This window comes from Oncorhynchus nerka, linkage group LG4, assembly GCF_034236695.1.
Source record: "Oncorhynchus nerka isolate Pitt River linkage group LG4, Oner_Uvic_2.0, whole genome shotgun sequence".
NCBI lineage: Eukaryota > Metazoa > Chordata > Actinopteri > Salmoniformes > Salmonidae > Oncorhynchus > Oncorhynchus nerka.
The window spans coordinates 2,590,364-2,602,682 of NC_088399.1; the positions used below are offsets into that span (position 1 = coordinate 2,590,364).

At 45.6% G+C, this 12,319-nt stretch overlaps 1 protein-coding gene across 1 annotated transcript in view; it reads right to left on the minus strand.

Moving 5' to 3' along the window:
* Window positions 1-11,534, minus strand: part of LOC115121548 (lysophosphatidic acid receptor 1) — an 86,993-nt gene extending 75,459 nt beyond the window's left edge. Inside the window, exon 1 of the mRNA XM_065017145.1 lies at window positions 11,238-11,534. The gene's annotated coding sequence lies outside the window, so the exon portion shown is untranslated. The remainder of the gene's footprint in view (window positions 1-11,237) is intronic.
* Window positions 11,535-12,319: the final 785 nt, after the last annotated feature.

Here is a 12,319-nt window from a genome sequence, read left to right on the forward strand (position 1 = left end):
GTTACTACCACTACTATAACCAGTCACTACCACTACTATAACCAGTCACTACCACTACTATAACCAGTCACTACCACTACTACTGTAGACACTACCACTACTATAACCAGTCACTACCACTACTATAACCAGTCACTACCATTACTATAACCAGTCACTACCACTACTATAACCAGACACTACCACTACTATAACCAGTCACTACCACTACCACTGTAGTCACTACCACTACTATAACCAGTCACTACCATTACTACTGTAGTCACTACCACTACTATGACCAGTCACTAGCACTACTATAACCAGTCACTACCACTACTATAACCAGTCACTACCACTACTATAACCAGTCACTACCATTACTACTGTAGTCACTACCACTACTATAACCAGTCACTACCACTACTATAACCAGTCACTACCACTACTATAACCAGTCACTACCACTACTATAACCAGTCACTACCACTACTATAACCAGTCACTACCACTACTATAACCAGTCACTACCACTACTATAACCAGTCACTACCACTATTATAACCAGTCACTACCATTACTACTGTAGTCACTACCATTACTATAACCAGTCACTACCATTACTACTGTAGTCACTACCACTACTATAACCAGTCACTACCACTATTATAACCAGTTACTACCATTACTATAACCAGTCACTACCATTACTATAACCAGTCACTACCACTACTAGAACCAGTCACTACCACTACTAGAACCAGTCACTACCACTACTAGAACCAGTCACTACCACTACTAGAACCAGTCACTACTACTACTAGAACCAGTCACTACCACTACTAGAACCAGTCACTACTACTACTATAACCAGTCACTACCACTACTATAACCAGTCACTACCATTACTACTGTAGTCACTACCACTACTATAACAAGTCACTACCATTACTATAACTATAACCAGTCACTACCATTACTACTATAACCAGTCACTACCATTACTATAACTATAACCAGTCACTACCATTACTATAACTATAACCAGTCACTACCATTACTATAACCAATTACTACCACTACTAGAACCAGTCACTATCACTACTATAACCAGTCACTACCACTACTAGAACCAGTCACTACCATTACTACTGTAGACACTACCACTACTATAACTATAACCAGCCACTACCACTACTATAACTATAACCAACCACTACCACTACTATAACTATAACCAGTCACTACCACTACTATAACTATAACCAGTCACTACCACTACTATAACCAGTCACTACCACTACTATAACCAGTCACTACCACTACTATAACCAGTCACTACCATTACTACTGTAGACACTACCACTACTATAACCAGTCACTACCATTACTACTGTAGAAACTACCACTACTATACCAAGTCACTAGCACTACTATAACCAGTCACTACCACTACTATAACCAGTCACTACCACTACTATAACCAGTCACTACCATTACTACTGTAGACACTACCACTACTATAACCAGTCACTACCACTACTATAACTAGTCACTACCACTACTATAACCAGTCACTACCACTACTATAACTATAACCAGTCACTACCACTACTATAACTATAACCAGTCACTACCACTACTATAACCAGTCACTACCATTACTACTGTAGTCACTACCACTACTATAACCAGTCACTACCACTACTATAACCAGTCACTACCATTACTACTGTAGTCACTACCACTACTATAACCAGTCACTACCATTACTACTGTAGTCACTACCACTACTATAACCAGTCACTACCATTACTACTGTAGTCACTACCACTACTATAACCAGTCACTACCATTACTACTGTAGTCACTACCACTACTATAACCAGTCACTACCACTACTATAACCAGTCACTACCACTACTATAACCAGTCACTACCATTACTACTGTAGTCACTACCACTACTATAACCAGTCACTACCACTACTATAACCAGTCACTACCACTACTTTAACCAGTCACTACCACTACTTTAACCAGTCACTACCACTACTATAACCAGTCACTACCACTACTATATCTACCATTACTACTGTAGTCACTACCACTACTATAACCAGTCACTACCACTACTATATCTACCATTACTACTGTAGTCACTACCACTACTATAACCAGTCACTACCACTACTATAACCAGTCACTACCACTACTATAACCAGTCACTACCACTACTATAACCAGTCACTACCACTACTATAACCAGTCACTACCACTACTATAACCAGTCACTACCACTACTATAACCAGTCACTACCACTACTATATCTACCATTACTACTGTAGTCACTACCACTACTATAACCAGTCACTACCACTACTATAACCAGTCTACCACTACTACTAACCAGTCACTACCACTACTATAACCAGTCACTACCACTACTATAACCAGTCACTACCACTACTATATCTACCATTACTACTGTAGTCACTACCACTACTATATCTACCATTACTACTGTAGTCACTACCACTACTATAACCAGTCACTACCACTACTATATCTACCATTACTACTGTAGTCACTACCACTACTATAACCAGTCACTACCACTACTTTAACCAGTCACTACCACTACTTTAACCAGTCACTACCACTACTATAACCAGTCACTACCACTACTATAACCAGTCACTACCACTACTATAACCAGTCACTACCACTACTATAACCAGTCACTACCACTACTATATCTACCATTACTACTGTAGTCACTACCACTACTATAACCAGTCACTACCACTACTATAACCAGTCACTACCACTACTATAACCAGTCACTACCACTACTATAACCAGTCACTACCACTACTATAACCAGTCACTACCACTACTATATCTACCATTACTACTGTAGTCACTACCACTACTATATCTACCATTACTACTGTAGTCACTACCACTACTATAACCAGTCACTACCACTACTATATCTACCATTACTACTGTAGTCACTACCACTACTATAACCAGTCACTACCACTACTATAACCAGTCACTACCACTACTATATCTACCATTACTACTGTAGTCACTACCACTACTATATCTACCATTACTACTGTAGTCACTACCACTACTATAACCAAGGTGTAAAAATAAATAAATAAAAAGTTGGAGCCCAAAAATACCGATTTCCGATTGTTATGAAAAGTTGAAATCGGCCATTCAGATGAATCGGTTGACCTCTACTACAGAGTGTTATTCTCCCTCCGGGTTGGGCATGGAGTGTGTCCGACGTGGGTATACAATACACCAGACAGTGAGGGGTATTACATGTTTACTTGCCCAATGAACATGAAGCCATCCCTGGGAGAGCTTAGGAAGGGGCTGGGGTTGAGGCTGGGACAGGACGCAGGTCTCTCCTGTGACTGACCGGTGCAGGCTCTTCCCATCTGGTTGGTTTGACAGCACCAACAATCACTATCACCACTCATCATTTGTCACATTCACAAAAACACAGGGACAGTCCCAAATTGCACCGTATTCCCGATAGTGCACTACTATAGACCAGGGCCTATTCCCTATATAGTGCACTATTACAGACCAGAGCCCTATATAGTACGCTACTTTAGACCAGAGCCCTATATAGCACACTACTTTAGACCAGAACCCTATAAAAGGGCATGCCATTTAGAAAACCACTGAGGTGCCTTTAATCTACTTCCTGCCTCACGTCCCTGTGATACTGATGCCCATCGTGTTAAAGTGGTGAAACCCATACCAGGGCATTCTTAATATGATGCCCACTGTGTTAACATGGTGAAACCCATACCAGGGTCTTCTTAATATGATGCCCACTGTGTTAACATGGTGAAACCCATACCAGGGTCTTCTTAATATGATGCCCACTGTGTTAACAACCCATACCAGGGCCTTCTTAATATGATGCCCACTGTGTTAACAACCCATACCAGGGCCTTCTTACTATGATGCCCACTGTGTTAACAACCCATACCAGGGTCTTCTTACTATGATGCCCACTGTGTTAACATGGTGAAACCCATACCAGGGCCTTCTTACTATGATGCCCACTGTGTTAACAACCCATACCAGGGCCTTCTTACTATGATGCCCACTGTGTTAACATGGTGAAACCCATACCAGGGCCTTCTTACTATGATGTCCACTGTGTTAACAACCCATACCAGGGTCTTCTTACTATGATGCCCACTGTGTTAACATGGTGAAACCCATACCAGGGCCTTCTTACTATGATGCCCACTGTGTTAACATGGTGAAACCCATACCAGGGTCTTCTTAATATGATGCCCACTGTGTTAACAACCCATACCAGGGCCTTCTTACTATGATGCCCACTGTGTTAACATGGTGAAACCCATACCAGGGCCTTCTTACTATGATGCCCACTGTGTTAACAACCCATACCAGGGCATTCTTACTATGATGCCCACTGTGTTAACATGGTGAAACCCATACCAGGGCATTCTTACTATGATGCCCACTGTGTTAACATGGTGAAACCCATACCAGGGCCTTCTTAATATGATGCCCACTGTGTTAACATGGTGAAACCCATACCAGGGCCTTCTTACTGCCCACTGTGTTAACAACCCATACCAGGGCATTCTTACTATGATGCCCACTGTGTTAACATGGTGAAACCCATACCAGGGCCTTCTTACTATGATGCCCACTGTGTTAACAACCCATACCAGGGCATTCTTACTATGATGCCCACTGTGTTAACATGGTGAAACCCATACCAGGGCCTTCTTACTATGATGCCCACTGTGTTAACATGGTGAAACCCATACCAGGGCCTTCTTAATATGATGCCCACTGTGTTAACAACCCATACCAGGGCCTTCTTACTATGATGCCCACTGTGTTAACAACCCATACCAGGGCCTTCTTAATATGATGCCCACTGTGTTAACATGGTGAAACCCATACCAGGGCCTTCTTAATATGATGCCCACTGTGTGGTGAAACCCATACCAGGGCCTTCTTACTATGATGCCCACTGTGTTAACAACCCATACCAGGGCCTTCTTAATGCCCACTGTGATGCAACCCATACCAGGGCCTTCTTAATATGATGCCCACTGTGTTAACATGGTGAAACCCATACCAGGGCCTTCTTAATATGATGCCCACTGTGTTAACAACCCATACCAGGGCCTTCTTACTATGATGCCCACTGTGTTAACATGGTGAAACCCATACCAGGGCCTTCTTAATATGATGCCCACTGTGTTAACAACCCATGGTGAAACCCATACCAGGGCCTTCTTACTATGATGCCCACTGTGTTAACATGGTGAAACCCATACCAGGGCCTTCTTACTATGATGCCCACTGTGTTAACAACCCATACCAGGGTCTTCTTAATATGATGCCCACTGTGTTAACATGGTGAAACCCATACCAGGGCCTTCTTACTATGATGCCCACTGTGTTAACATGGTGAAACCCATACCAGGGCCTTCTTACTATGATGCCCACTGTGTTAACATGGTGAAACCCATACCAGGGCCTTCTTAATATGATGCCCACTGTGTTAACATGGTGAAACCCATACCAGGGCCTTCTTAATATGATGCCCACTGTGTTAACAACCCATACCAGGGCCTTCTTAATATGATGCCCACTGTGTTAACATGGTGAAACCCATACCAGGGCCTTCTTACTATGATGCCCACTGTGTTAACATGGTGAAACCCATGCTGTGTTTTCGACTAGCGATTACAGATACATTTTCAGAAGGAAAATTTTAACACTTAATCTGCTATGGTCGATGTCTACGCCCCCGCGGAAATCTAAATAGCATAATACTAAACAAATGTCTCAATCTACCACATCTGCCTGTATCGCACTTTCGCATCTGCTGTGAAAGATGACAGAGCGGTGTCTGCACAGACCATGAGACATCACGAAAAACGGTCTTCTCACAAAATCATCTGGAACGGTTTGTCCTACAAACTGCTCTGCCTCGCACGCGACGGCTGGGGAGGTGTAAAGCTCACCGCCATTGGAATCTGGAGCAGTGGAAACACGTTCTCTGGAGTGATGAATCATACTTCATCATCTGGCAGTCCGACGGACAAATCTGGGTTTGGTGGATGGCAGGAGAAGACTATGCGTAGTGCCAACTGTAAATTTTGGTGGAGGAGGAATAATGGCATGGGGCTGTTTTTCATGGTTCAGGCCCCTTAGTTCCAGTGAAGGGAAATCTTAAATGCTACAGCATACAATGACATTCTAGACGATTCTGTGCTTCCAAATGTGTGGCAACAATTCCCCCGTGCAGAAAAACGAGGTCCAAACAGGAATTGTTTGTCGAGATCGAAGAGGAAAAACTTGACTGGATTGCACAGAGCCCTAACCTTAACCCCAACCAACACCTTTGGGATGAATTGAAATGCCACCTGCGAGCCAGGCCTAATCACTCAACATCAGTACCCGACCTCACTAAAGCTCTTGGACCCGCCGCAATGTTCCTACATCAAGTGGAAAGGCTTCCCAGATGAGTGGAGGCTGTTGTCGCAGCAATGTTCCAACATCAAGTGGAAAGGCTTCCCAGAAGAGTGGAGGCTGTTATAGCAGCAATGTTCCAACATCAAGTGGAAAGGCTTCCCAGAAGAGTGGAGGCTGTTGTCGCAGCAATGTTCCAACATCAAGTGGAAAGGCTTCCCAGAAGAGTGGAGGCTGTTGTCGCAGCAATGTTCCAACATCAAGTGGAAAAGCTTCCCAGACGAGTGGAGGCTGTTGTAGCAGCAATGTTCCAACATCAAGTGGAAAGGCTTCCCAGAAGAGTGGACGCTGTTGTCGCAGCAATGTTCCAACATCAAGTGGAAAAGCTTCCCAGAAGAGTAGAGGCTGTTATAGCAGCAATGTTCCAACATCTAGTGGAAAGCCTTCCCAGAAGAGTGGAGGCTGTTATAGCAGCAATGTTCCAACATCACGTGGAAAAGCTTCCCAGAAGAGTGGAGGCTGTTATAGCAGCAAAGGGGGGGATGGGTGCAAGTCCATATTAATGCCCATGATTTTAGAATGAGATGTTCAACGAGCAGGTGTCCACATCCTTTCAGTCATGTAGTCCATGTAGTCCAAATTCATGTACATCTTAATGCATTGGCAAATAAAGGTAGTTCTGATTCAAAGCAAAACAAAGTGAAAAAAACAGATTACTCTTGTCAAATGTCCAAACCATTGTTAGTGAGACCTCAGACCGGCACCCAGCATTGAACACAGCCCTCTCAGAGCCAGAGAGAGACTACACCAAGGCGTAGACTTTGGGGACATGCCAAAAACAAACAGGAATGTTTGATGACTATCAATCTGTCCTAGCCAATGTTTAAACACAAAACTGAAATAATCTGTAAGAGCTACGGGACAGCATAGAGCCTGGAGGAATACAGGACTACGGCATAGAGCCTGGAGGATTACAGGACGACAGCATAGAGCCTGGAGGATTACAGGACGACAGCATAGAGCCTGGAGGATTACAGGACGACAGCATAGAGCCTGGAGGATTACAGGACAACATCATAGAGCCTGGATGGTTACAGGACGACGGCATAGAGCCTGGAGGATTACAGGATGACGGGACAGCATAGAGCCTGGAGGATTACAGGATTACAGGACAGCATAGAGCCTGGAGGATTACAGGACGACAGCAAAGAGCCTGGCGGATTACAGGATGACAGTACAGCATAGAGCCTGGAGGATTACAGGACGACAGCAAAGAGCCTGGAGGATTACAGGACGACAGGATAGAGCCTGGAGGAAAACAGGACGACAGCATAGAGCCTGGAGGATTACAGGACGACAGGAGAGAGCCTGGAGGATTACAGGACGACGGAATAGAGCCTGGAGGATTACAGGACGACAGCATAGAGCCTGGAGGATTACAGGACGACGGCATAGAGCCTGGCGGATTACAGGATGACAGTACAGCATAGAGCCTGGAGGATTACAGGACAACATCATAGAGCCTGGATGGTTACAGGACGACGGCATAGAGCCTGGAGGATTACAGGATGACGGGACAGCATAGAGCCTGGAGGATTACAGGATTACAGGACAGCATAGAGCCTGGAGGATTACAGGACGACAGCATAGAGCCTGGAGGATTACAGGACGACAGGAGAGAGCCTGGAGGATTACAGGACGACGGAATAGAGCCTGGAGGATTACAGGACGACAGCATAGAGCCTGGAGGATTACAGGACGCCTGGAGGATTACAGGACGACAGGATAGAGCCTGGAGGATTACAGGACGACAGGCCTGGAGGATTACCTGGAGGATTACAGGACGACAACATAGAGCCTGGAGGATTACAGGACGACAGGACAGCATAGAGCCTGGAAGGATTACAGGACGACAGGATAGAGCCTGGAGGATTACAGGATGACAGCATAGACCTGGAGCAGGACGAGATAGAGCCTGGAGGATTACAGGACCTAGAGCCTGAAGGATTACAGGACGACAGGACAGCATAGAGCCTGAAGGATTACAGGACGACAGGATAGAGCCTGGGGATTACAGGATGACAGGACAACATAGAGCCTGGAGGATTACAGGACGACAGCATAGAGCCTGGAGGATTACAGGACGACGGCATAGAGCCTGAAGGATTACAGGACGACAGGACAGCATAGAGCCTGGAGGATTACAGGACGACAGGATAGAGCCTGGAGGATTACATGGCACCTGGGGAACAGGACAGCATAGAGCCTGGAGGATTACAGGACGACAGCATAGAGCCTGGAGGATTACAGGACGACAGCATAGAGCCTGGAGGATTACAGGACACGGGACAGCATAGAGCCTGGAGGATTACAGGATTACAGGACAGCATAGAGCCTGGAGGATTACAGGACGACAGCAAAGAGCCTGGCGGATTACAGGATGACAGTACAGCATAGAGCCTGGAGGATTACAGGACGACAGCAAAGAGCCTGGAGGATTACAGGATGACAGGATAGAGCCTGGAGGAATACAGGACGACAGCATAGAGCCTGGAGGATTACAGGACGACAGGAGAGAGCCTGGAGGATTACAGGACGACGGAATAGAGCCTGGAGGATTACAGGACGACAGCATAGAGCCTGGAGGATTACAGGACGACGGCATAGAGCCTGGAGGATTACAGGACGACAGGATAGAGCCTGGAGGATTACAGGACGACAGCATAGAGCCTGGAGGATTACAGGACGACAGGACAGCATAGAGCCTGGAGGATTACAGGACGACAACATAGAGTCTGAAGGATTACAGGACGACAGGACAGCATAGAGCCTGAAGGATTACAGGACGACAGGATAGAGCCTGGGGGATTACAGGATGACAGCATAGAGCCTGGAGGATTACAGGACGACGGCATAGAGCCTGGAGGATTACAGGACGACGGCATAGAGCCTGAAGGATTACAGGACGACAGGACAGCATAGAGCCTGAAGGATTACAGGACGACAGCATAGAGCCTGGAGGATTACAGGACGACAGCATAGAGCCTGGAGGATTACAGGACGACGGGACAGCATAGACCCTGGAGGATTACAGGACGACATCATAGAGCCTGGAGGATTACAGGACGATGGCATAGAGCCTGGGGATTACAGGACGACGGGACAGCATATAGCCTGGAGGATTACAGGACGACAGCATAGAGCCTGGAGGATTACAGGTCGACAGGATAGAGCCTGGAGGATTACAGGACGACAGCATAGAGCCTGGAGGATTACAGGACGACAGCATAGAGCCTGGAGGATTACAGGACGACAGCATAGAGCCTGGGGATTACAGGATTACAGGACAGCATAGAGCCAGGAGGATTACAGGATTACAGGACAGCATAGAGCCTGGAGGATTACAGGACGACATCAAAGAGCCTGGGGGATTACAGGATGACAGGACAGCATAGAGCCTGGAGGATTACAGGACAACAGCAAAGAGCCTGGAGGATTACAGGACGACAGAATAGAGCCTGGAGGAATACAGGACGACAGCATAGAGCCTGGAGGATTACAGGATGACGGAATAGAGCCTGGAGGATTACAGGACGACAGCATAGAGCCTGGAGGATTACAGGACGACGGCATAGAGCCTGGAGGATTACAGGACGACAGGATAGAGCCTGGAGGATTACAGGACGACAGCATAGAGCCTGGAGGATTACAGGACGACAGCATAGAGCCTGGAGGATTACAGGACGACAGGACAGCATAGAGCCTGGAGGATTACAGGACGACGGCATAGAGCCTGGAGGATTACAGGACGACAACATAGAGCCTGAAGGATTACAGGACCACAGGATAGAGCCTGGGGGATTACAGGATGACAGCATAGAGCCTGAAGGATTACAGGATGACAGCATAGAGCCTGGAGGATTACATGACAACAGGACAGCATAGAGGCTGGAGGATTACAGGACGACAGGATAGAGCCTGGGGGATTACAGGACGACAGGATAGAGCCTGGGGGATTACAGGACGACAGGATAGAGCCTGGAGGATTACAGGATGACAGCATAGAGCCTGGAGGATTACAGGACGACAGGATAGAGCCTGGAGGATTACAGGACGACAGGATAGAGCCTGGGGGATTACAGGATGACAGGACAGCATAGAGCCTGGAGGATTACAGGACGACAGCATAGAGCCTGGGGGATTACAGGACGACAGGATAGAGCCTGGGGGATTACAGGACCCAGGTGTTTTATTCTGAATAATTAGTCTACCATGGATTCATCGAAGAAAAAGTGAAAAAAGTTGCCCAAATCGATCAACCCAGGTAACAGTTATTCCCATTTTCCAAAACCCACATTTCATCTGTTGTTTTTTTGTCCATGGAAAAACGAAGATTCATATATTGAACTAATGTAAAAATTCAATAGCTTTACCTGGCACTGCACAGGCGCAACAAGTTATGATTCAGCTGCACGGTTTTCTGCCGTGAGATCCAGACATATTAAATAGACGTTGACCAGGAACACGACATAGGCGGTAACTACCATTAAAACAGTTGTCAATCGATTGTGGCCGGTAACATACTAGTTCGACTTTTGAAAACAACCTACCTACGTTTGCATAGACACCTGAAGATGCAGCTGAAGGTGCGCGAGGGAGAAAGAAAAACGGACACATCTCGTATATAGCTATAGCCTACGTGTTGGAGATTAAAATGTTTTATGTTCGAGATAAACAAATAAATTCCTACTTACAGTCGTTCTGTCTCAGCGATATTTACAAACTGTTGCTTGAAACGCCAAAAGATTATTTCTGAGTGAACTCCCAAACTCCAAAAAGTGAATTCCGTTATTGTGTTGGTCGTCAGAGTCGCATGTGTCGTTTCTTCCAATCCAAGTTGAGGATGTGTGATCTTTTCATTTTACAGTCCATAGAGACGAGTGTGTTTTTGTGATTGCATAGTTATGGTGGCTCTCTACTTTCCTCGCGTCCTCCTCTGCAGCGTCTCAGAGCCCTGTTCGTCACTCGACGGGACTGGACCGCTGTATGACGTCACACTTTTTTCTTGAGCGCATAATTGAAAACACTCTTTTTTTGTAGCGCGAGGTGGAGGAGAGACACGCGATTGTATTATTGACCAATTAGCTTCCTATATGTTCTAATTTAGGTAGTTTTATTTTTCTTTGTGATATTATAGACTAAGGTTAAATATATAGAAAGATTGTTTTTAATAGCGTTGTATTGGCACGCAAACGCTAGGTCTACAGTGATTGCTAATGAGCATCACATGACGCAGCATCATAGCTAGTCAAATTGAAAATTAATTTAGGACAGAACTGCTGCTCATGCATGCCTAATTAGTTTAAAATTCATATTTTATTTTTAATTAAGCAGGTGACAACATATATCTGCATGATTTCCTGATAAAGTTTGCTTTGAACAACATGGCTAGATGTATGTTATGCAACAGTAGGTGACATGTTTTCAGGGATGAGGGGGGCATCAGAAACGTGTATGTATTTTTGAACACGAGATATATTTACATAAGCACATTTCCTATCTAAATCTCTTTAGTTGTGTTCTGTTTGTGTTTACATAAGCACACTTATTCCACTTATTCTGTTCCATTACCACGAGCCCATCCTTTTCTATTAAGATACCACCAGCCTCCTGTCTTTAGTACAGTCAGTTTACCTCCACTCATGACTGTATGGGTCAGTAGAGGGGGTGGGTGGTCAGTGGAGGGGCTGGGGTGGTCAGTGTAGGGGCTGGGGTGGTCAGTGGAGGGGCTGGGGTGGTCAGTGTAGGGGCTAGGGTGGTCAGTGGAGGGGCTGGG